Genomic DNA, 22,005 nt, shown 5'->3' on the forward strand with positions numbered 1-22,005 from the left:
CTGCCATTCATTCACTGACAATTAGATCCGACAATGAGCCCACTTGTCACTATCAGATCTCAATAACAAAACGCATCACACCTACAAAACTGCACATTACTGTTGTCTGCGCAGCAAAACTATAACTGTTCAGTCTGTTTTCAGAGGATGCTTTTTGTTACTATTCAATACTGTATCCAAATCTGAGGTTGTTATAGCGCGTTTACTGTACAATCAAACTCCAACCGATATGTTTCAGGTGGTTTGTGTGTATATATACAAACAAAAGTACGTGGACACATCTTCAAATTAGTGGATTCGGATATTTCAGCCATCCGTTGCTGACAGGTGTATAAAATCGAGCACACCGCCATGCAATCTCCATTCACACACATTGACAGTAGAATGGCCTTACTGAAGAGCTCAGTGACTTTCAACGTAGCACCGTCGTAGATGCCACCTTTCCAACAAGTTCGTCGAATGTCTGCCCTGGTCAACTAAGTGCCGTTATTGTGAAGTGGAAATGTCTAGGAGCAACAACTGCTCAGCGGTGAAGTAGTAGGCCACACAAGCTCACACAACGGGACGCCGAAAGTTGAAGCATGTAGCGCGTACAAATCGTCTGTCCTCAGTAGCAACAAACTACAGAGTTCCAAAATGCCTCTGGAAGCAAGGTCAGCACAATAACTGTTCGCCAGGAGCTTCATGAAATTGGTTTCCATGGTTGAGCAGTCGCACACAAGTTTAAGATTACAATGTTCAATGCCAAGTGTCGGCTAGAGTGTTGTAAAGGTAAAGGTTGCAGTTAAACCATCTGGCAGTCTGACGGACTAATTTGGGTTTGGCGGATACAAGGAAAATGCTACCTAAAGTTGTGGTAGAATAATGGTCTGTGCCTGTTTTTCATGGTTCGGGGCTAGGCCCCTTAGCTCCAGTGAAGGGAAATCTTTACGCTACAGCATACAATGAATGACATGCTAGACGATTCTGTCGTCCAACTTTGTGGCAACAGTTTGGGGAAGGCCCTTTCCTGTTTCAGCATGACAGTGCCACTGTGCTCAAAGCGAGGTCCACAATGAAATGGGTGTGGAAGAACTGGACTGGCCTGCACTGACCTCAATCCCACCGAACACCTATGGGATGTATTGGATCGCGGACGGCGAGCCAGGCCAAATTGCCCAAAATCGGTGCCCGACCTCACTAATGCTCTTGGCTGAATGGAAGCAAGTCCCCGCAGCAATGCTCCAACATCTAATAGAAAGCCTTCCCAGAAGAGTAGAGGCTGTTATAGCAGCAACGGGACCATCGCTATATTAATGCCCATGATTTTGGAATGAGGTTTGACGAGCAGGTGTCCACATTGTTATGTAGTGTATATTTCAGTGGGTTGGAAGTCATGCTCTAATATTGAGAAATCCAGAACAACCCCACTAAATGAGATCAGAATAATTGCAGCGTCCGATGATCACTGACGAAAGTGCTGCTCGAACGTTCAGATGTGTTTTGCGATGACGCTTCTCGGGTATTTTCGGTGAGCCGAATCATTTGGCTCCGTCACGTAAAAGAGCCGGCTCATTTGGCCCCAAACGGCTCTGGTAAAAATGCTTGAAGGTGAGTTCAACTTTTTTGTATTTTATTTTACTTCAGATTCATCTTCAGCACCACCCCTACATCAACATATGTGAAAATGACAGCACGTGTCTATGTTTAATGGATAAAGGAAGGTAAGTGTTTCCAGTGACATCATTGATGTGCTTGACCAATTATTAGTAAGTGGTGCCTACTAATTGTCTAATTGGTTAACGTCATAGGAAGATGTTTTTCAATCTTTTTGACTGCAAAACATAAACACTGTGTTTTCACATATGTTAGTGTGGTGCTGGAGATTATGAATATGAAGTTGAACATTTTAGAAATGTAACACTAGAACCAGTGAAAAAATAACACATTTCCAATTTAAAGCCCAAAAGGTAGGCTCCCATTATGTCAAATCAGGAAATGCACCTCCAAATAAATGTTTACCTGGCTGGATTATTAGATGGCGCTGAATTGTTTTGTTGCATGGACCAGATTGACATGCCCACTTTGTTTCTGCAGGGAAGATTCACCCTCTTTAGATAAATTACAAAATGATTATCTGCAAAAAAACTTTTGAGATCAAAAGCAGTAGCAACACCAGGATCCACAGGGCCACGGTGTCCTTTGGACACATGGAAAAAGCAGCAGCGGACATTTCTGGACTCTTAACCAACGCGTCTTTACATTCATGAGAGTATCAATAATTTGTCACTTTTTCTGGGTCTATATGATGTATTGTTCAGTAGATTTACTATGTATTATTCATTTTACTAGTTTTTCCTCATGATTTATTTGATATGCTATTGATATGCTATCAAAATATCTAATTGTGTTGTATGAATACTATGATTTTAAATAATATCTTGATGTAAATAAAAAAAAGCTGTTGTAGCAGTATTTCAATCAGGAGCCAAATAAACGGCTCTTTCACTGATTCGGTTCCCGACGTTCACCAAAAAGATCCGTTCGTTCGCGAACTACCCATCACTACTGTCAGCTGAGAGCCGGGGGAGGAAGAAAGATGGAAGGGAACAGAGACGAAGCAGAAAAATGTATAAATATAGCCACTAAAGCTCTTGAAGCAGGAGACAAAGACAAGGCGGTGAAATTCTTAAACAAAGCAGAGAAGCTCTTTCCAACCTACAAAGCGAAAGGTAAATATCTACGTTACCATATTTCCGTTCATTAGCCACGTTAGTTAGCCCGTTACACATTAAACACCGATTTAAAATACGATTTGGGAACTTGCCTTGGAATATTGTCACTTGCAATGCACGGATGATACGTAAACGAATACGTGATGAAATGGTTAAGTAACGTCATTAACGCTTTAAACTGTTCAGGCAAAGGAAGAAGTGACGTTTTGCTAAATTGCTAACTAACGTTAGCATGCTATCAGTGTGTACTATGTCGCTAACTACTTGACGTTAGCCATTTCTTAGCCCATTTTGTTGATTTGATAAGGTTGACATCCACGGTTAAATGTCTCATTTGACAAGCTATGTTTCATTTTATAGTTATGTTTTAGCTCAGTGGCGAATGTGGACTGGCTATGCTAACTAGCCAATTGGCAAAGCTATTGCTAACTATCATTTACAAACTTTAGCTAGTCTATATGAGCTAGCTAAATGTTGGATTGCCAACTAATTCAGTTTTGCATTATGTGGTCAGTGGAGCGAAGTTCCCCATCTGGGATGTTGTCTCCCCACATGTATGGTATTTCGCAATAACAAGGTCAACTGACTAAGCAAGTGATGCCTATGCACCAGTTAGTTAGCCAGCTAGGGTTGTTTCCAGTGTCCCCATTACAGAAATGTAATTTTAAAATGGGTATCAATGTAGGCCTGATACTAGCTTAGTAAGGACTTGGCTAACTAGCCGGACACAAGCCATGCCTGGCTGTGGTTGTATTGATACATGGTGATGATCCAGCAGCTACCTCGGGCCATAAGCAATTGATCTGCTTATTGCTCAGCTGCCGTGATGTTTTGTAATTCATTGCTTTGTCTGTTGAAAAGTGCTTGTCTGTAATCAAACACTTGTATGTTTTGTTAGTGAATCGTGTGCTTGCAAGAGGCTGCTTGCATTATGGTCATTTGTGCAGCCTGCCACCTACCAATCATATTTAAAAGCTTCTGAAATGGTCAATACTAGTATGTCAGGCAGGAGACATATTTACCTTGTTATGAAGGTAAATGGCAATTTCCACAGCAGCCATATATAATAGAACACATATTAGCTGAACGGTTGGCTATGTGACAGTTGACAGCAATTATTCCTCATGTTGGCTTAACTCACATCATGCAGTTAAACATGACCGTTTACATTCACTAGGAACATTTAGTTGTAGTGAATACTCAAGGTTTGGTTAAAGTGTTTAAAATGGTCACCAAGGAGATGGCTATAGCAGCCTATTCACCTCACTCAAATCAATGTTTAGTTGGTAATGTTCATGGGATACAGCAGGTGCAAACAGTACAGTGAAATGCTTACTTGCGAGCTCTTCCTCACCAATGCCTTATTCAATATAAAAAATGGAAGGAAGTAGGAAAGTGGAGGTCTCAACTTCTGCTGAGAATCATTTTTTGGAAATGGAGGTAATGTGGCTCTTGCAGGATGAGGTAAGGGGGTTTGTAGGGATTCCACTGTCAGCAGATGAGGTAACGTGGCTCGTGCAGGACGAGAAGGTGTTTGTAGGGATTCCATTGAGCGCAGAAGAGGTAACGTGGCTCGTGCAGGATCAGGTTAGAGGGATGAACAGGCTTGTCCACCTCAATCCCTTAATTGAATGATTGACCCAGAGCTGAGGGAACAATGGTAGTGCATAAGCCAGAGCTAAGCTGGGGCCACGGTAAGGAATGACAGGGCAGTGGGCCAGGGAAACCATCATCCTATTCACTTTTTAATTTCAGTTTTATTTATTTCATTACCTCCCAACAAGAAAGAATAGTGGATTCTGAGGATTCAAGAAGATTGCATCTTGATTGAAGAAAAACAGCCACCGTCTTCAGTTCAGTGTCATGCAATAATACATTTACCACTTCAACCATTAAGATGAGTATCTTTCCCGACATGCCAGTATTCTCACTCTGGCGTGTCGATCCAACATAGTGTTCAGTTACCTGTGTAAACTTTCACACTAATTGCAGAGCTGTATTGCACAGTCAGGGTGCTGCCAGAGAGAACAGCGATGCACTAGGCAGTATACTCGGGCTGTTGCTTAGGCTGCTGCTGCAGTGGTCATGGGTAGACTGACACAGAGCGCTGCTTTGTGTCATTGGAAAAGCTTAGCACATTCTCATTGAGCAACCAGAGCTGTATATATTCGCCTGCGGCTCATGGAAGCATGACCAGATCTCCACTACAGCTCGTCTATGGAAGCCAACTGGATGCTGGGAACAATGTAACCTTAGTTTCTGTGTGAACCGCTGATGTTCCCTTGCATGGTGGTCTGACTTTCAAGAGCCTAGTGTTTCGCCCTGTAAGATTGAGTGCCAGTTTTCCAGAACCAGATTAAGACTAGTCCATGACTAAAAACACTTTCGATTGAAAATGAGAACGCTTTTTAGCCGAGGACCCGTCTAATCTGGTTCTGTGAAATTTGCCTTTGAAGTGCTTAGCTTTGTCTCTTTCTGAATGTGCCACGTCATGCTTTGTTCTGTCTTCTCTCTCTCTTCATCTCTCTCTTCCTCCTAGCCTTGTTGGACACCTTGACGAGGAACGGCAGCTCTGCGGGAATGGCACGCACTGCAGACAGCGTACTACAGACAGCTCCTCGGAGAGCACCAAGGCCCGGGCTGGTGGGCAGGACCAGGAGGCCGGAGGGGGCGAGCCCAGCACCAAGGGCTTCACCAAGGACCAGGTGGAAGGAGTGCAGAGGTGAGCAGGAGGCTTTGACTTTTTTCCACTTGATTGCTCACTCGCGTAATCTGTTTGGGATTGGCTATCTGTTTGTAAAATCTCTGTTCCGCCCTCCCTGACGGCCGTATGGTACGATCCTCTGTCCCACTTTTCATGTGCAGCATGCAGGCCTGTGTGTAGTTGTGTTGCTTCACTCTGGTGCATTCTCATGTGGCGATTAGGGCGGAGAGCCACTTTCAGCCTGTTTGGGGTTGTTGACCCTGAGTTTTTGTAATCAATGTGAATTTAGGAGACTTGACACTTGGGTGTTCTTTTTTTTCGTATGGCTACCTGTTAAGATGAGGAAATGGTGGATTGTAAATTCCCTACTCACCTGAATTTCCTGTTGCATGTGTGTGTAAAATAGATCATAAGTTACATTTTTTATTAACCTGATTGGTTCTTCTCACAACAGGAAATTGATAAGGATCTGTCACACGTCATGTGAGCATGCTCTCACACAAATCAGATGTATTTTAGATGAAACTGGAAGTATATCCTTTCACCAAAAATAATTAACCCATGTACTCCAGTCATTCTGTCTCAATCGAGGGACCATTAGTCAGTGCTTTATGCTTAACATTCTGACAGTAACCGGTCCTTCGAACCGGATGATGACTGAACCAAAGACAGGTGAAATGGAGGCGGAGAGGAAGAACTGTCTCCACTGGAAGGAAGAGGAGGAGAGAGAGCAGCTGAGGGAAAGGTCTTGGAACAAAGGAAATATCCAGGAGCTAAGCCTAAAGCAACAAAGGCTTCATCCTCAACCACCAGCAGCACCAGAAGAACCAGGCCAGCACCTGGTTATCTTAAAGATTATGTGGTCGAGTTTCTGACATCAAAGGGCAAGCCCACCAGAGCTCACAGTGTTGATGGATCAACTATGTTTCAGCCATCAACCATCCCTTGAGCCAAGGACCGGAAACTGCTTTGGAGCAGGAAAGTGGTCTACAGGAAGAACCCATGGAGGTGACTCCCACAACACAGGTCGACCAGCTTCCTGAGGCAGGCTCCGCTCACCCCTTAAAAACTAATGGGAAATCGTGAAGCACTCTTGACGGAGTGGAAGTTTGACCAGTGGATACCCCTTTGGAAGTGGCCATGGCAGCCGCCATTCACTAGCCCTCAGCGATTCACAGACCGCTGTCCTACAAGACAGGATGAAACTATTAGCTTTGGAGGAAATTGAGCGTCAGATTGAGCAGGAACGACAGGCTGACGAACGATGTCACCATTGATGTGCAGGCCCGTAGAGCTCTACAGGAACGGGAATTCATTGCCAGGACCTGGCACAGCAGCGACTGCACTGTCAAGCCAGAAGGGATTTGGAGGAGGCACGGATGGTCTCATCCTTCCTGGAGAGGAAACGAACAGGGAGTTTACCTGACCACCCCTCCACATGGACCTAACCTGTCTGCCTTTCTTTCCCAATCTGCCCCTCTGGTACCCCATGGCATACAGTCCCCGGAGACAGGCCGCCCACAAAGCCCTCTATGCCAGTGACACAATTAGCATTCCCACATCTGGACAAAGCATCACTTCTTTGCTTTTCCGCCATTACCAACCACGGCAAATCGTTCCTCTGCGTCCAGGGCCAGGCCAGTCCTCAAACATCAGGTGGGAGGGCTCTCACCCAATTCCGGCTGCCACCAATGGAGGGTCTGGGACAGTAGGGGACCGCCCAATGAGGCCACAGTGGGTTCATCAGAAGTCCCGGGTTTATCCTTCATGCAACCAGAAGAGGGAGCTAACATTATGAACTTCTAGTAGCCTCAGCCCTGTAAATTCCCAGACCCAAACTGCCATACTTTGAGAGCGGAAAGGATAGTGAATTTGTCCTTTTGGAAATGGCATTGAGAGCCTACAGGGTGTTCAGTCATCTGTCAGAACGCTACAAATACCAAGTACTAATGGATCATTTACGGTTTCCCAGTGCATACAGGCTGGCCCAATCCTTTTGCACTCCGCAACACCATACACTGCAGCTCTCCAGGCCCTGAAGGCCAGATATGGTGAGCCACGCCAGCTAGTCCAGAATGAACTAAACAACATCCTGAACACGTTTCCAATTAGGCTAACCTGTACTAGCCTGATCCCTAGTCTTTTACCATGGTAAGACCCCCATGCCTTACGCCTGGGCTCTGAAATCCATGTCCTCTCAAACCTCTTTTACTAACCTGTGGATCAGGTGTCTCCAACCTTTTCTAGTGTAACAGTATAACTTTAGACCGTCCCTCGCCCATACCCGGGCGCGAACCAGGGACCCTCTGCACACATCAACAACAGTAACCCACGAGCATCGTTACCCATCACTCCACGAAAGCCGCGCAGAGCAAGGGGAAACTACTAATTCAGGTCTCAGAGCAAGTGACGCACGATTGAAACGCTATTTAGCGGCACCGCTAATCTGCTAGCCGTTTCCATCCGTTACACTAGCATGAGAGCTACTTTTTTTAAATCAGCAGCGCAAGGTGTATTTTATTTTCTAGCTATCAAATGGGCACATTCTTCTCTCCCCTGCAACTCTCTTCCCTGGTCCTTAGTGTAAGAGAGAGAAGTAGTGTTCTGTTTTCTGTCAATATATCTGTAAAAATAATTAAGCAATAAGGGCTGAGGAGGTGGTAGATGGCGAATATACCACGGCTAAGGGCTGTTCTGCACGACACAGCGTGGAGTGTCTGGACACAGCCTTTAGCCATGGTATATTGGCCATATACCACAAAACCCCGAGGTGCCTTATTTCTTATAAACTGGTTGCAAAGTAGTTATAACAGTAACATCTCTTTGTATACTTTCTGATATACCACGGCTTTCAGTCAATCAGAATTCAGGGCTCAAACCACCCAGTTTATAATGGTTAATAAACAACTCTAAGGGGGCCCTATAAAATCTGTGATTCCGCCTCCCAAAATAGAGTGGACTATTTTCCCCAAATTATGTTCTGTTAAATTTTTCACTCTTAAAATTATTTTTGTTCATAGACAACCAACGGAATGGGATGTTCTGAGTCCATGTGAATGCTTAAATCACATCTCAAGACTATTTTAAAATTGTAATTGCGCTTTTGGCGTTTTAATTTATGCATCTAGTGATTAGAATTTGCCATCTATGACGTGCCGGTCTAGCGATGGTTCTCTACTACTCATTTCATGGCAAAGTTTGCAAATGAGAAATAATAGATATAAATGATATACTTACTCATGATATACTTTTTAATTTGAACATGTGGATAGGTAGCCTAGCTTACAAAACTAAAACTATTTAATTTATGGATCAAGCCTTAGTAGTCATTCTGATCTTTGCAGTTAATGTTTAAGTGATGGTTTTGGGGACTGTATTTATGGAAACCCACAAGACAGTTATGACATCCACTGGCTACACACAGAGTGATAAACTCACGCACCACATAGACACACAGGTAATATTGCTGGAAATGAATTGGCAGATATGCCTTATTTAAAAAAAAATAATAATAATAAAAAATGAAACAATTGTTAATAGTGGATAACCAGGGTGGGATATTGCGTTGATTAAAGATAATGGCTGGGAGTTTACGGTGTCTGATACTTGTGAGATTGTTTGCGGTGGAACAGGTGAAGGTCAGGTGATGTTAAGCGATCATTGTGTCCAGATGCCCACCCTGGTTTAAAGCAGTGGTATTCAACGTCTAGGTCAGTGTCAGTCGCCCAAAATAAACCCTTTTTTTATTTATTTTATATAATTACGGGGGACTAGTTTATTATTTGGGACAATATACAATTGTTGCTGAGAATCATTTGAGAAATATAATTTTACTGAGTAAATGTATGTATTGGGTTCTTTTGATAAGAGATGAAAAGGCTATGAATTGAAGGTTATTTGTTGATGTAAAAATGAGATTTTCCAGATTACAGCTGTCGTTAGACTTTTTTTTGGGGGGGTCGTGAGAAATGTTAAAATAAGCTATGGTTTAAGTGCCAGGATGTTATACTCATTTCGGCTCATCTAGTTGCATTCGGTGCGCACGATACATTGGAAGGTGGGCTGCAAGGGATTGGCTACTTGAAGAGAACTTGGGCCTTAACAAAGCTACTTATTTGGGAAGATGCTAAATAGTGAAGCTTCTGCGTGGCGTTTCAAATATGGAATTTCTAGCTTCTCCGTTTCTTGTTCTCTTGGCCATCAGCGCTTTTAAACTAAATAATAAACCATCTTTTGTCAATGTGTCTGCACTAGGGATTCGGGATGTGGCTGCATTATTGATGTTATGTTAATCAGGCCTTTTGATTTGAACATAGATAGGTAGCCTACAAAACAAACTATTTAATTGATGGATCAAGCCTTAGCAGTCATTCAGATCTTGTTCCCAATGATCAGTGCTTTGTTACTGTCCAGCGGTTCTGAATTTGTGATTCACCTGACAGTTTTTTTTCTTCTTCTGTTCAATAGGCTTTTGATTTGAACATTTAAGTTCTTGTGTGTGTACTACACCATTTAATTTAATGTATATATGCTACAGCACTTTGATTTCACAAATATTTTGAAATTGAACTAAATGATCTGTTTCTGTCTTCAGTCCTTTTTAAATGAGAGATATAACATATGTCAAACTCATTCCTTTGAGGGCAGTGACTGGGTTTTCACTTCTCCCTTGTACTTGATTAATGGTCACTGATTAGTAAGGAACTCCCTCACCTGGTTGTCAGCTCTTAATTCAACAGAAGAAGAACAAACAGCAGACACTAGGCTATAAATGGAGTGAGTTATACACCACTGGACTGTATGCTCTACTGCGGTATAGGTTGAATGTGATAGGCCTACTGAGGCTGGTTATAGAGAGACTATAACTCCTTCCTGTTTCGAGAAATTAATCAAATTGGCTATTATCAGGTTGGTTAATGCGATTCATTTTCTGTTGAATTTGGGGGGAATGGACCCGCATGCAGCCCCACCCACTCGGCCAATCAGTAGCCACTACTGTGTGTTGTGACACACTGCACACTTTTACTGAGCGGTGCGTGCTAAATAGTCGTATGGCAGCTAGTATGGGTCTTTGGCCACTGTTGTTGGACCCTGAATCATACCAACCGTGGGGGGAGGGGTGTTCTAGAATGATCTCCCTTGAGAGTTCTTGTTAAACACCTCTCTTTCTGTGTCACTGTTTCATCATCGCTGTCCCCATAGGCCAGGGTAGGTGGCTGGGACTGGGAGCTCCGAGCGACTGATGTCCCTGCTGAACAGAAGTGTTGCTAATAATGGGCCGAGTGTAGCCTAGGCCTCCACCATCTTCCCTAGCGAGGTCGTCTGACGGCAGTTAGATGGTTCTATTGGGCTCCATGTTTTGTTTTCTCTAGCATCTTTATGGTTAGTTAATTAACCCTGCAGTTGACCTACAGGATCACTCATAATCCCCCAGTCCAATGTGGTGTACTCAGAGGGGTTAAACTTCTCTACTGTACTATGAGCCAGCCAATAACACACTTTTTATGTAGAGAAGGCTGCTGTTGAAACACTTACTCAGCTCAACATTTTGTAGTTGGGTTTGAAGTTGAAGCCTGTGGAATATTTGCAGTGTTTGCTGAGCTAATGACAGCAGACTGGTTGTCTGTGTATTTGTATACAAGTCTTTCATGGCAGAGCTGTTTGGGTGGCTTGTTGTGGTCGGTTTTGTGCCATTGGGTGTGTGTGTGTGTGTGTGTGTGTGTGTGTGTGTGTGTGGGCCGTTAATCAGCACTCCCAATGAGGACACTGCAGTGTTTCACGCACCATACTGCACCCCTATGGAGCCTCTCAGAGAGACTCGGCAAAGGTGCGCAAGACCAGAGGGGAAGGAGAGAGGGACTGAGAGAGTGAGACAAAGAGGCTGTGACACATCTTTGTTATGGCAACACTCACATAGTGCTTGGTAGGCCTGACCAACATCTAGTCCCATTGTAAAGAGCATACGAAGGTATGTTTCTTTACTAAGATGCTGTGTTTGTTTAGAGACAAACCTGTATTTTTGTTAAAACAGGCCTACATGCAATGTAGGGTTTAACCTCCAATTGAAAGGTACACAGTGACATCAGCATATATTTGATTATTCTAATTGAATGTTAATGTAACAGTCTGGCAAGTATCTCAGGTGGTTCTCTTGGAGACTGGAGGCAATCTCTTCTGCAGGTCATGCAATCGACTCTGTGTATTGCGTTTGAACTTCCTGCTCTGTTCTGCCACCAATGTTGATTTGCCCTCTTGTGGTTTCGAAATGGTACTCCAGGAGCACAGTTTTCTAAACTCAGAGGTGCAACATTGCGAGACTTCCTGGAACGCTTGCAAACATACCAGAAGTGAAAATTATTCACTTGGATGTTTATTTTCTCTAAATGTAAAGGCACAACCTAGATACTTTCCAAACACTAGTTCTTGAAGCAAAACGTATCAATTAGAGGTTTTTTGTATTGCTTTTGGGCCAAATGTGATCTGTGCTACAACCCTCATGATTAATTAGATCCACTGCATTGGTGGTCTATCTGTTTCCTGGACATGTGTAACATAGCCCTGATGAATCACTCACTGTCATCTCTCTTAAAGGATAAAAGCGGTGTAAGGACTACTATGAAGTCCTGGGCACCAGCAAGGAGGCCAATGAGGAGGAGCTGAAGAAAGCCTACAGGAAACTAGCACTCAAGTTCCACCCAGACAAAACCAAGCCCCTGGAGCTACAGAGGCCTTCAAAAGTAAGAAGTTTCACATGCATTGTTTTGTGTTCGGTGCCAATCACATGTATCACAGGGCGCGATACAGCCAGCAGATGGACCAAAGACGGGAGAGAGCAGAGGGGGGGGAGGGAGAGGTATGCATGTCTGGCATCTACAGGGGCGGCAGGGTAGCCTAGTGGTTAGTGTTGGACTAGTAACTTAAAGGTCAGCTCGGGATTTGAATTGCAAAAGGTACATATCTGTCGTTCTGCCCCTGGACAGGCAGTTAACCCACTGTTCCTAGGCAGTCATTGAAAATAAGAATTTGTTCTTAACTGACTTGCCAAGTTAAATAAATAAAAATGTGGCTGTAATGTAGGCTACAGGTGTTCACGGATCCACCTGTACTCGATTTCAGGACCCGGGCGAAGTCACAGGTCTGGGTCAGATCATATATGATTGACATAGGTCTCGGGTATGTGTATTTAACCAACTTGTCCTTGAAGGTACAAATCAATGCAACTGCTGCAGTAGAGTGGAGAGAAATTTTATAATTTATGCTGCTTTGTTTTCATGAGTGGCGGGTGCAGGTTGTTGGCCAATCATTAGTCATCAAAGTGGCAATGGGCTACAGCCATCGAGCCTCCGTGTGTGGCAAAAGTTAGGAGATATCTAATCAATGGAATTAAAATGACAGAGTTAAGGAGAAGAATAACCAATAGGTAGGCAGGCTGCTACTTATCTGAATAGAATTGTTTGTAACTGTAGGATCAGGAAGCGTATGCACTGCAGCCTCAGGCCTACCTTAACTAGCTTTTCCCGGTTTGATGCAGTAAAGCCCCCACTACGTAATCATGTTTGATGATAAATAATCGAGCTATGGCAGCTATTAGTCTACTATAGTGCCAGTCAGCTTGGTTGGTTGCTGTCTCTCCCTCCCGCCTGCTAGAATGGTCTCTCTCTCACTCAGCCTGGTTAATAGTAGCTTTCCAAAAATGACTTCTTCTGCTTCCCTCACTGATCGGACCGGGTCTGGAACAAGTGAGCCCTACAGCATTGTTAGCTTGCATAACATTTGACCTGCCATTAATTGAATTGGAATAGATTGAGGATTTGGCAGAGTATCTACGTCTCCGTCCCCTCCGACGTAAAGTTTGCATATCAGTGTTAAATGGAGCATCGGATCCGAGCCAATGTCTACTTTTTGCTGACTCAATGTGACTTATTGACCATGAGTGTGTTGTGGTTCTAACAGAGACGGCAAGCACGCCGTGCTTAGCAACCCAGACAGAAAGCAGTATGACCTCACGGGGGCAGAGAGAGCCGATGACCCTGGCCACGCCCACAGCCAAGGGTTTGACTTCCACCGGGGCTTCGAGGCCGACATCACTCCAGAGGACCTCTTCAACATGTTCTTCGGAGGAGGATTCCCCTCTTGTAAGAGACACTCATACAATTTGAAGTTAATTTCATCCAGTGGTTGCAGAGTTTGTCTCAATGTTTAATAAACAAGTCTTAATTCATTACATCAATTAAACACAATTGTCTTGCTCAAACATGAATGTTTATTAAATGAGTATTGTATTGCAAGTCTTTGCCGAGTCACTAACAGGGTACCTCCTCTCCACAGCGGCTGCCCACACGTTCACCAACGGCAGGGCGCGATACAGCCAGCAGACGGACCAAAGGCGGGAGAGAGCAGAGGAGAGGGGAGAGGTATGCATGCATGTCTGGCATCTACACTGCCAGATGTATACTGTGACTGTCAATATAATACCTACTGAGTCTGGGGTAACTTCAGGTCAGACTTCCATAGCAGACCCCCCTCTACAAGCTATGGGAGTCTCGGCAGCATATTGCAGGCTCTGTTTTAGTGAAGGACGCAACCGTTCAACGTTGACTGGGATGAGCTCTAGTTAATTTCGGTGTGCTACATAGTAAAGCAGGAAACATGCAAAGTCACTAACAGGACAGTACATGTCTTAAAATATTAAATAGTAATATATGCCATTTAGCTGACTCTATCCCAAGTGGCTTAGTCATGCGTGCATACATTTTACGTATGGGTGATCCTGGGAATCAAACCCACTATCCTGCTGTCACAAGTGCCATGCTCTACCAACTGAGCTGCAGGACAAAAGTGAATGCTTAGTGATTTTTGTAATCTGTTTTCCAGGGAGGGTTCTCCATGTTTATCCAGCTGATACCCATCGTTGTACTGATCCTGGTGTCCATCTTGAGCCAACTGATGGTGTCTACCCCCCCCTACAGCCTCTACTCCAGACCGTACGTGTACACACACACACATACGCTGGGGTCGCGCTCAGTATGGATCACAGTACTTAAAGGTTTTGCCACAGAAAATGAAAATCTGTGTTCATATTGGACACATCATGCATTTAAGTGGTACCACTCCGTTTCAAAACGTTTTCTCCCACCTGAACACGGCCCAGGCCTTTAATTCTGTACCCCTGCTCCACATGCTCGGTGCTGAAAAATACTGTCAATGGTGATATGGTTGGTGTATGTAACGGAGGACACCTACCAGTAAAGTACTGATGCATTTATTGTGTGTTTTCATTCCCATCGCCTCCTCTCTTCACCAGGTATAAAGCTATACATCTCGCTGTTCTCAGAACAGCCGTATGTAACCTGATGCCTGTCCTCTGTCCTCTCCAGGTCCACGGGGCAGACGGTGGCGGCAGACGGAGAACCTGCATGTGGATTACTCGTCAACAGAGACTTCAAGACAGAGTACAAGGGCTCCAATCTGCAGAAGATTGAGAAGAGCGTGGAGGAGGACTATGTGTCTAATGTCAGGAACAACTGCTGGAAGGAGAGGCAGACGAGTAGGTGTCCATCATGCCTCTATTAGTTGGGCGCTATCCAGATGTTCATACCGTTTCTGTACCATACCAGGTACTACCAGAAGTATTAAAACAATTTAGGGGATTGGGATCTTGATCCAGGAGGAGATAAATGTCTCTGCTGTAATCTAGCCACGTACCTACCAAGTTAGAAAACCAAATGCCTAGCTGAAGCTCTGACCTGGATATAATTGATTTGACACAGATTTCTTATAGTTATAAGCAGTGGCGTAGCACGCAGCCCTGCAGGGTATAATTACAGTGAGGACTTCAATCAAATTAGCCCCATGTAAAGCAATACAAGTTACTCGTACAAAACAGGCATTCATTTCCTTCTATTTTGTGACGTAAAGCATTCCCCTCGACGTAGCTTAGTGTGACATTGTTGATATTGACTGAGTCTTCTGTTCATCTCCCCTTCTCTCTCAGAAACAGACTTGCTGTATGCTGCTAAGGTCTACAGGGACGACCGCCTGCGTAAGAGAAGGCTGAGCTGATGACCATGGATAACTGCAAGGAGCTGGACAGACTAAATGACCTGTTCAGGGCTGAGCCCGCCCGATGCCGCAGGCTCCCACAGGACGCTTTTAGAAGAGATGTATGAATAGATATATAATATGTATGTAAATGTTTTTTTTTAAGGAAAACCATGGAGATTGAAAGGAGGAAAATACAAATAATTAGCCTTACCGTTGACGTTCTAAGTTGTCCCCATCCCTGTCCCCATCCCTCCCCCAGTCCCCATCCCTCCCCAGTCCCCATCGTTCCATCCTCCTCACCACCCCTCCCTGGGAACTGCCTGCTGCATCTCAATGAACCAACTGAAGAATAGACCAACCTCCCAAAACACTTGAGATCCACAACTTCTTTCTTTCTCTTCTATCTTTGCTTGTCTTTTTGTGTTTTCTGGAAATAAGAACCCACTCTGAAAATGAACACTGACTGGAAAAGCAGAAGGCATTGTGGTGGTGCCTCGAGTATTGAAGCGCCAAGCATTCTGCTGTAACAAGCAAATCACCGTCTTCTTCACTCTAGATAACTACTTCACCTGCTTGACTTAAAAAAGATTTGTAGGCTCATCTGGAGATGCTGCCCTCCTTCAATCCATACATTAGCAGTGCTAGTATTGTGAGGAACCCAGAGAATGCTGGAACCCACAGTGGAACCCACAGGCTGGAACCCACAGTGGAACCCACAGTGGAACTCACAGTGGAACTCACAGTGGAACTGGAACCTTGTGTGGAGTTACATGGACCTTGAAGTTCATTCCGCAGATGAAGAAATGACCACTGTCTCACTTGAACTTTTTTTGGCCTGGGAAAAAATGTGAAGTCGGAACCATAATCTTCATCAATTGTATATTTTTTAATTTGAATGTTTGAAAATGTATGGAGTTATTTAAGCAGAAAAACAAGGTTTTTCTTCATTGCTCGATTAATCATTTGAATAAACAATAAATTATTACCAGAAGCAGTTTTTGATTTGTTCGAGCACAAGAGCTTTTGCAATTGTATGTATGAAGCAGATGGAAGGGCAGGTTAAACACCCTTTAAAATGTGTTCATAGTACTCAGACTGTAGGCCTATTCTCTCCACATAATATTCTCCCTGGCATACAGATCCATTACTCTAGTAGTTTGTTTTGCGGAAGCTTTGTTCTCAACCTAATATGGCCTCACCATATTTATGAGGCTTGTAAAAGATGTTGTGGATTTGTATGGCTACATGCTCCAGCTTGGTACCCAAACAGGTTGGTACTGTGATTCTTAACTGAAATGCAAACTGAACAAGTCTACTAGAAAGGAGACTTTGCTGTTTTTCCTGGAAGTCCATGAGAATTGTGTTTCTGAAAATACATAAGTTATAGGCCTACAGTGATTATCACTCTTGTATTGATCAGTGGTGGAAAAGTACTCCATTGTCATACTTGAGTAAAAGGAAAGATACTTTTGTAATTTTCTATTAAGGTAAGTAACCCAGTAAAATACTAAGTATTTGGTGTTAAATTTAAATGGTTTTAAATGTAGCAAAAAACTAAATGGAACTGCTAAAATGTACTTAGGTAGTAATAGTATAAACCACTTCAAATGATGTATAGTAAGCAACCCAGCACACTTTTCTTGCCTTTTTAAATTGACATAACTGGGGCACACAGACAATTTTCAAATGAAGCATTTGTGTTTAGTGGAGTCTGCCAGATCAGAAGCACTAGGGATGTTCTCTTGTGTGTGAATTGGACCCAGTTCCTGTCAAAATGTAAGTACTTTTGGGTGTCACGGAAAATGTATGGAGTAAAAAGTACATTATTTAATTTAGAAAAGTACAGATACACCCCCCAAAAAAAAAAGAAAACACTACTTAAGTAAAAATACTGAAGTACTACACTGATTAATATTGCCTTAAAATAGAAAGCAAGAACATTTCTCAGTAAAAATCATCAAATCGGTCATGAATACACGTTCGTTCGTGGCATGCATGAACTTCGAACATCCGTGGGCGTTGAGTGACCACGTACTGTAAGTGCCATGTATCTATTGGCACTGATAGGTTTATTGCTGTCACGTGACTAATCCCATATCCCGGAAGGGAATTTCATGACAGGCGATTTGTTGACACCGAATAGAACCAATAGTGTAACATTTGGGAAAGTGTGAAATGATTTTTTTTTACCGACGTTTGGTGCAGTCATTTAACTTTGGATTCACATGCCGACCAATTACAACTTTTCTAGCACCGGTGCTGTCATAATGCATCATAACAGTTGTATCCCGGTTTTCTCGTTAGCTTACTATCTTTCTATGGATTTCTGAGCTGTGTGTCATGTAGTAAGGAACCTGAAACACCGGACTGGCGGATGACTTTAAAAACCATTCGCAATGGGATCCATAACATTGACAAATACCTCAACGTTGCTCTGGACTTATTTGGAGGACAAGATGGACTGTGTCACTATGAATGCAGCGATGGTAAGGTCTCCCAGGCCACACACACAGTCAGTACTTGTTGGTAATGGAAATAAAAACATGGCCATAACTACTTTGCTTATGCAGACAGGCCATTTATTAAAACGCTCAGTTGAAAGTGATTATGTTCCACAAACAAAGCAGATAAGCACCACTGTAGCCATCTTGAGTTGCAAAACCATTAAACTGGTACAGTGCCACCCCCAACACACACTGTAGTTTCTCTGAACAGGTCGTCTCTCTCAACAAGATTAAAGAAGAACTCTGAACACCTCTACCTTTGCTCTTTCCTTGCAGGTTACAAACCAGAACCCCGGCCTGGTTACAAACCAAACCCACCCAATGGATGTGGGTCACCCCTGTTCGGATTCCAGGTGAGCTAGTGTCATGTATGACTTCGATCTATAGCAGTGGTCTTCCCTATTAGTCCTGTGGGGGGTGCAGTGTGTGCAGACCAGTCCAGCACTAACCCACCTGGTTTAGCAACTCATGTTTTTTTATGATTAGCAGAGACCTGTGTTTCAGACAGTGACGCCTGCACACACTATAGTGTATTGCTATAGCTGCGGCTCTTCAGGACCAGAAATGAAGACCCCCCCACACACACACACACAAAATGTATTTTATTTTATTGTCACACATATGTGCAGTGAAATGTGTTTTACAGGGTCAGCCATAGTAGGGCGGCTCCTGTACGGGGACCATTGTTTATAGGGAATGTTATTACACCTGTCATATTATATATTGCTTTGAATATTTGTGAGCATTGATCTAATGGTCATCTCTTTTGTCTACTCTACAGTTTGACATCGGCATCCCGTCCTTGACCAAGTGCTGTAACCAGCACGACCGTTGCTATGACACCTGTAACCGTGATAAACACGACTCAGACGATGAGTTCCAGGAATGCCTGGAGACCATCTGTAGAGATTACAGAAGATGTTGGGACTGACCCAGAGTGTCCAAGGTAAGATGGCAACTGGGTTGTGTTTATTAGGCATGTAACAGAAAACTTTTACAGCGGAACACGACACAATGTGTTTCTTATTGTAGTTTCTGCCAGTTTGTCTGCTTTCTTCCACCCTGTTTCTTTCTGTTTTCTTCCATGTGTTGCCTATTGAACACCACGCTGATTAATGTATTGATATGCTCCCAGTGTTGAACACAGAGCAGGACTTGACCAAGCATTCTCACAGTTCCATTTAATAATGTGCCCACCATCTTGTAGCCTGGTTAAATCATACTGAACCCTGCACTCACCATTGTCAATTGTTTCACTTTCACTTCACTGGTGAGTTCAGCATTCAGTCAGGTTTAACCAGTCTAACAATCTTGCTGGTGCGGAAGATCATACAACTCCCCTGATGGCATTTCTGGTGAGGTCTATAATTTAGAGTGAGGTCTATATCCATATTAGGGCATGCAACAGAAAACGGGTGGTTCAAGTCCTGAATGCTGATTGGCTGAAAGCCGTGGTATATCATATCATACAACGGGTATGAAAAAACTGGTATTTTTACTGCACCTATTAAGTTGGTAACCAGTTTATAATAGCAATAAGTCACCTTGTTTTTTTTGTGTGTATGGCCAATATACCACGGCTGTGTTGTGTCGTGCATAAGAACAGCCCTTAGCTGTGGAATATTGGCCATATACCACACCACCTCGGGCCATATTGCTTAATTATAGTACTGCGATGTTGAGGGAGCTAGCACAAGCATTTCACTGCACCTTTTATTCCTACTGTAAACTGTGCACGTGACATAACATTTGATATTGATTCATTTTTCTGTGTGTTTCATATGTCTGTATATAATGATCAGTCGTGTTCCATGTCTCTCTCTATACAGCGTGTGAGAATACTGTGACCCTGCTGTTTGAGGCTGTCATGCACATGGGGTGTAAACCTTACATGGACAGCCAGAGAGACTCCCTGCATATGCAAATTTGAAGTCAAGAGGGATCTATGAATTTGCCATCCAGAGGGGATTCTGGAATAGTCAAGCCACCAGAGAAACATTGAAGTCAATACTGTATCTTGGGATAGAGCTGTGGAAGTTTCCATTGATAACAATGTGCTAAGCCTTGTGAAGGGATGTGCTCTCAATGAATGAACGTTGGGTGATCTGAGTTTTTAAATTGCTATTTGATCATTTTGTAGAATTGTTGTTTAGTGGTTGTTGTCATGTATGTCATTTGTTGTTCTGCCACACATTTATATGAACATACTGTAAATTAAGAGAGAATATGAATGAATGAGAATATGAATGTTTATAAAAGGTAAGAAGACATTGAAGACAAATGTATGCACATGATAATAATGCACAGTGATGAGGGTAATGGCTACATTATATTGCCCAGTAAGTGTATTGTTTTGGTTACACTTCTGTAACCGATGTGAAATGGCTTGCTAGTTAGCGGTGATGCGCGCTAATAGCGTTTCAATCGGTGACGTCACTCGCAAGGGCCGAGGATTTTGTGGAGCGATGGTTGACGATGCTTCGTTGGTGTCAGTTGTCAATGTGTGCAGAGGGTCCCTGGTTCGAGCCCGGCGAGGGTACGGACTAAAGTTATACTGTTACACTTCTCCGCCCATGCATTGGCTATATAGACCGCTTTATTTCGCATGTGTGGATAATGAATATGAGCAGCGAGAACGATGAGAGTGGACACTTGTACATTCTCTTGAACTACGTTTTGCATATAGAGGTATAGCCTACCTGTTAGGACGATAATTTGCAGGCAGAGACAAATAAATGGGTAAATAATATTTATTGAAAATGAAAGGTTCGCCCACCATAGGCTATCCGCGCGTTAAGCCTTTTCAATAATTTGTTTAATATTGAACCTTGACTAACGTTGGTTGAGCGTCCACTTCTTTCCATTATCATTTATTTACAGACACTGTAGTAAACTGTAGTCTAATCATATTTAATGTAATTTTCTTGAAAAGACGACTGCCACTTGATTCTCCTCCCACGCATAGGCAGCCTACTCCATTTCATTGACACCAGACTAATCTCTCGGGGACTAATTCATGTGGACAGATGAAACGGCGAGAATCTGTCAATGCACATGTGGTTGATGAGCAACATTGAGGGGTTCAATTAATCTGCCCGGGCGCCCGACAATGAGTGTTTTTTTACCGGGTGAAAGTTGATTGCGTTTGTTTTGGAACCGGCCTGCCTCCCGGGTGTGAGACAGGTGCCCGGTTCAAAGCCCACGGAGAAATCCGCTCAAAACGTAATTAGCAAGGGATACAGTTTCCGTGACCGAAAATGCTTTGACTAGTTTGAAAAATGCAAACATATTTTGAATGGAGGAAAGAGATGTCTATGTATGTTCCTGGATGACGCACCTTGTGACAGGCGGCAAGACAAGAAGGCAGTCTTTTGCTTAATACCGATGTTCACCAAATGTTTTTTCCAGGAAAAAAACATTGAGGACTTTTTAAAACATGACCGGGTAGCCTAGTAAAACATACAACAATATGATCCAGCCCCAAAAAAAGCATTTACTCCTCTGTAACAGTCTCCAGAACATTTCAAATTCAGTGGCACTAACATATCTAGATGAAGTATGGATTGAATACCCGGTGCACAAGACAGGCAGGTAAAGTGCAAATGAGGACTTTAAGCAGGTCTATGTGGTTAAAGCTGTGGCCATAACAGAAAGGTTGAGATTGAATCCCCAAGCTGACAAAGTGAAAACGTTCTGGCCAACAGGCAATAACTCTCACTGTTCCTAGGCCATCATTGTAAATAAGGATTTGTTCTTAACTGACTTGCCTAGTTAAATAAATGTTTGTTTTTTAAAGTAGCAACTGCCCATCAGGCCGGGTATGGTAACTGCTGGTGGTGAAGGAGACCAGACTACATAGATGAAGAGGGAGTTTACACAAAAGGGTTTAGTATAGATGAACACTTACAATCCTCCCAGTAGTTTCTGGATTTGTTTTTGTTGTTTATTTGGACCGAATCAGGATTGGGCAAATGCATGCATAAAGTGCTAATCAGCAGTTACATCATTTTTTAAAACTTATAAATTAATGATATGCACA

The 22,005-nt window shown here is 43.2% G+C and overlaps 2 pseudogenes; both read left to right on the forward strand.

The window, feature by feature from the left end:
* The first annotated feature begins 2,564 nt into the window (after nt 1-2,564).
* Nucleotides 2,565-15,699, forward strand: LOC127922106 (dnaJ homolog subfamily B member 14-like; annotated as a pseudogene).
* A 1,837-nt stretch (nt 15,700-17,536) lies between these two features.
* LOC127922108 (group XIIA secretory phospholipase A2-like) lies at nt 17,537-19,915 on the forward strand (annotated as a pseudogene).
* Nucleotides 19,916-22,005: the final 2,090 nt, after the last annotated feature.

This window comes from Oncorhynchus keta, unplaced genomic scaffold (assembly GCF_023373465.1).
Source record: "Oncorhynchus keta strain PuntledgeMale-10-30-2019 unplaced genomic scaffold, Oket_V2 Un_contig_24616_pilon_pilon, whole genome shotgun sequence".
Classification (NCBI taxonomy): domain Eukaryota; kingdom Metazoa; phylum Chordata; class Actinopteri; order Salmoniformes; family Salmonidae; genus Oncorhynchus; species Oncorhynchus keta.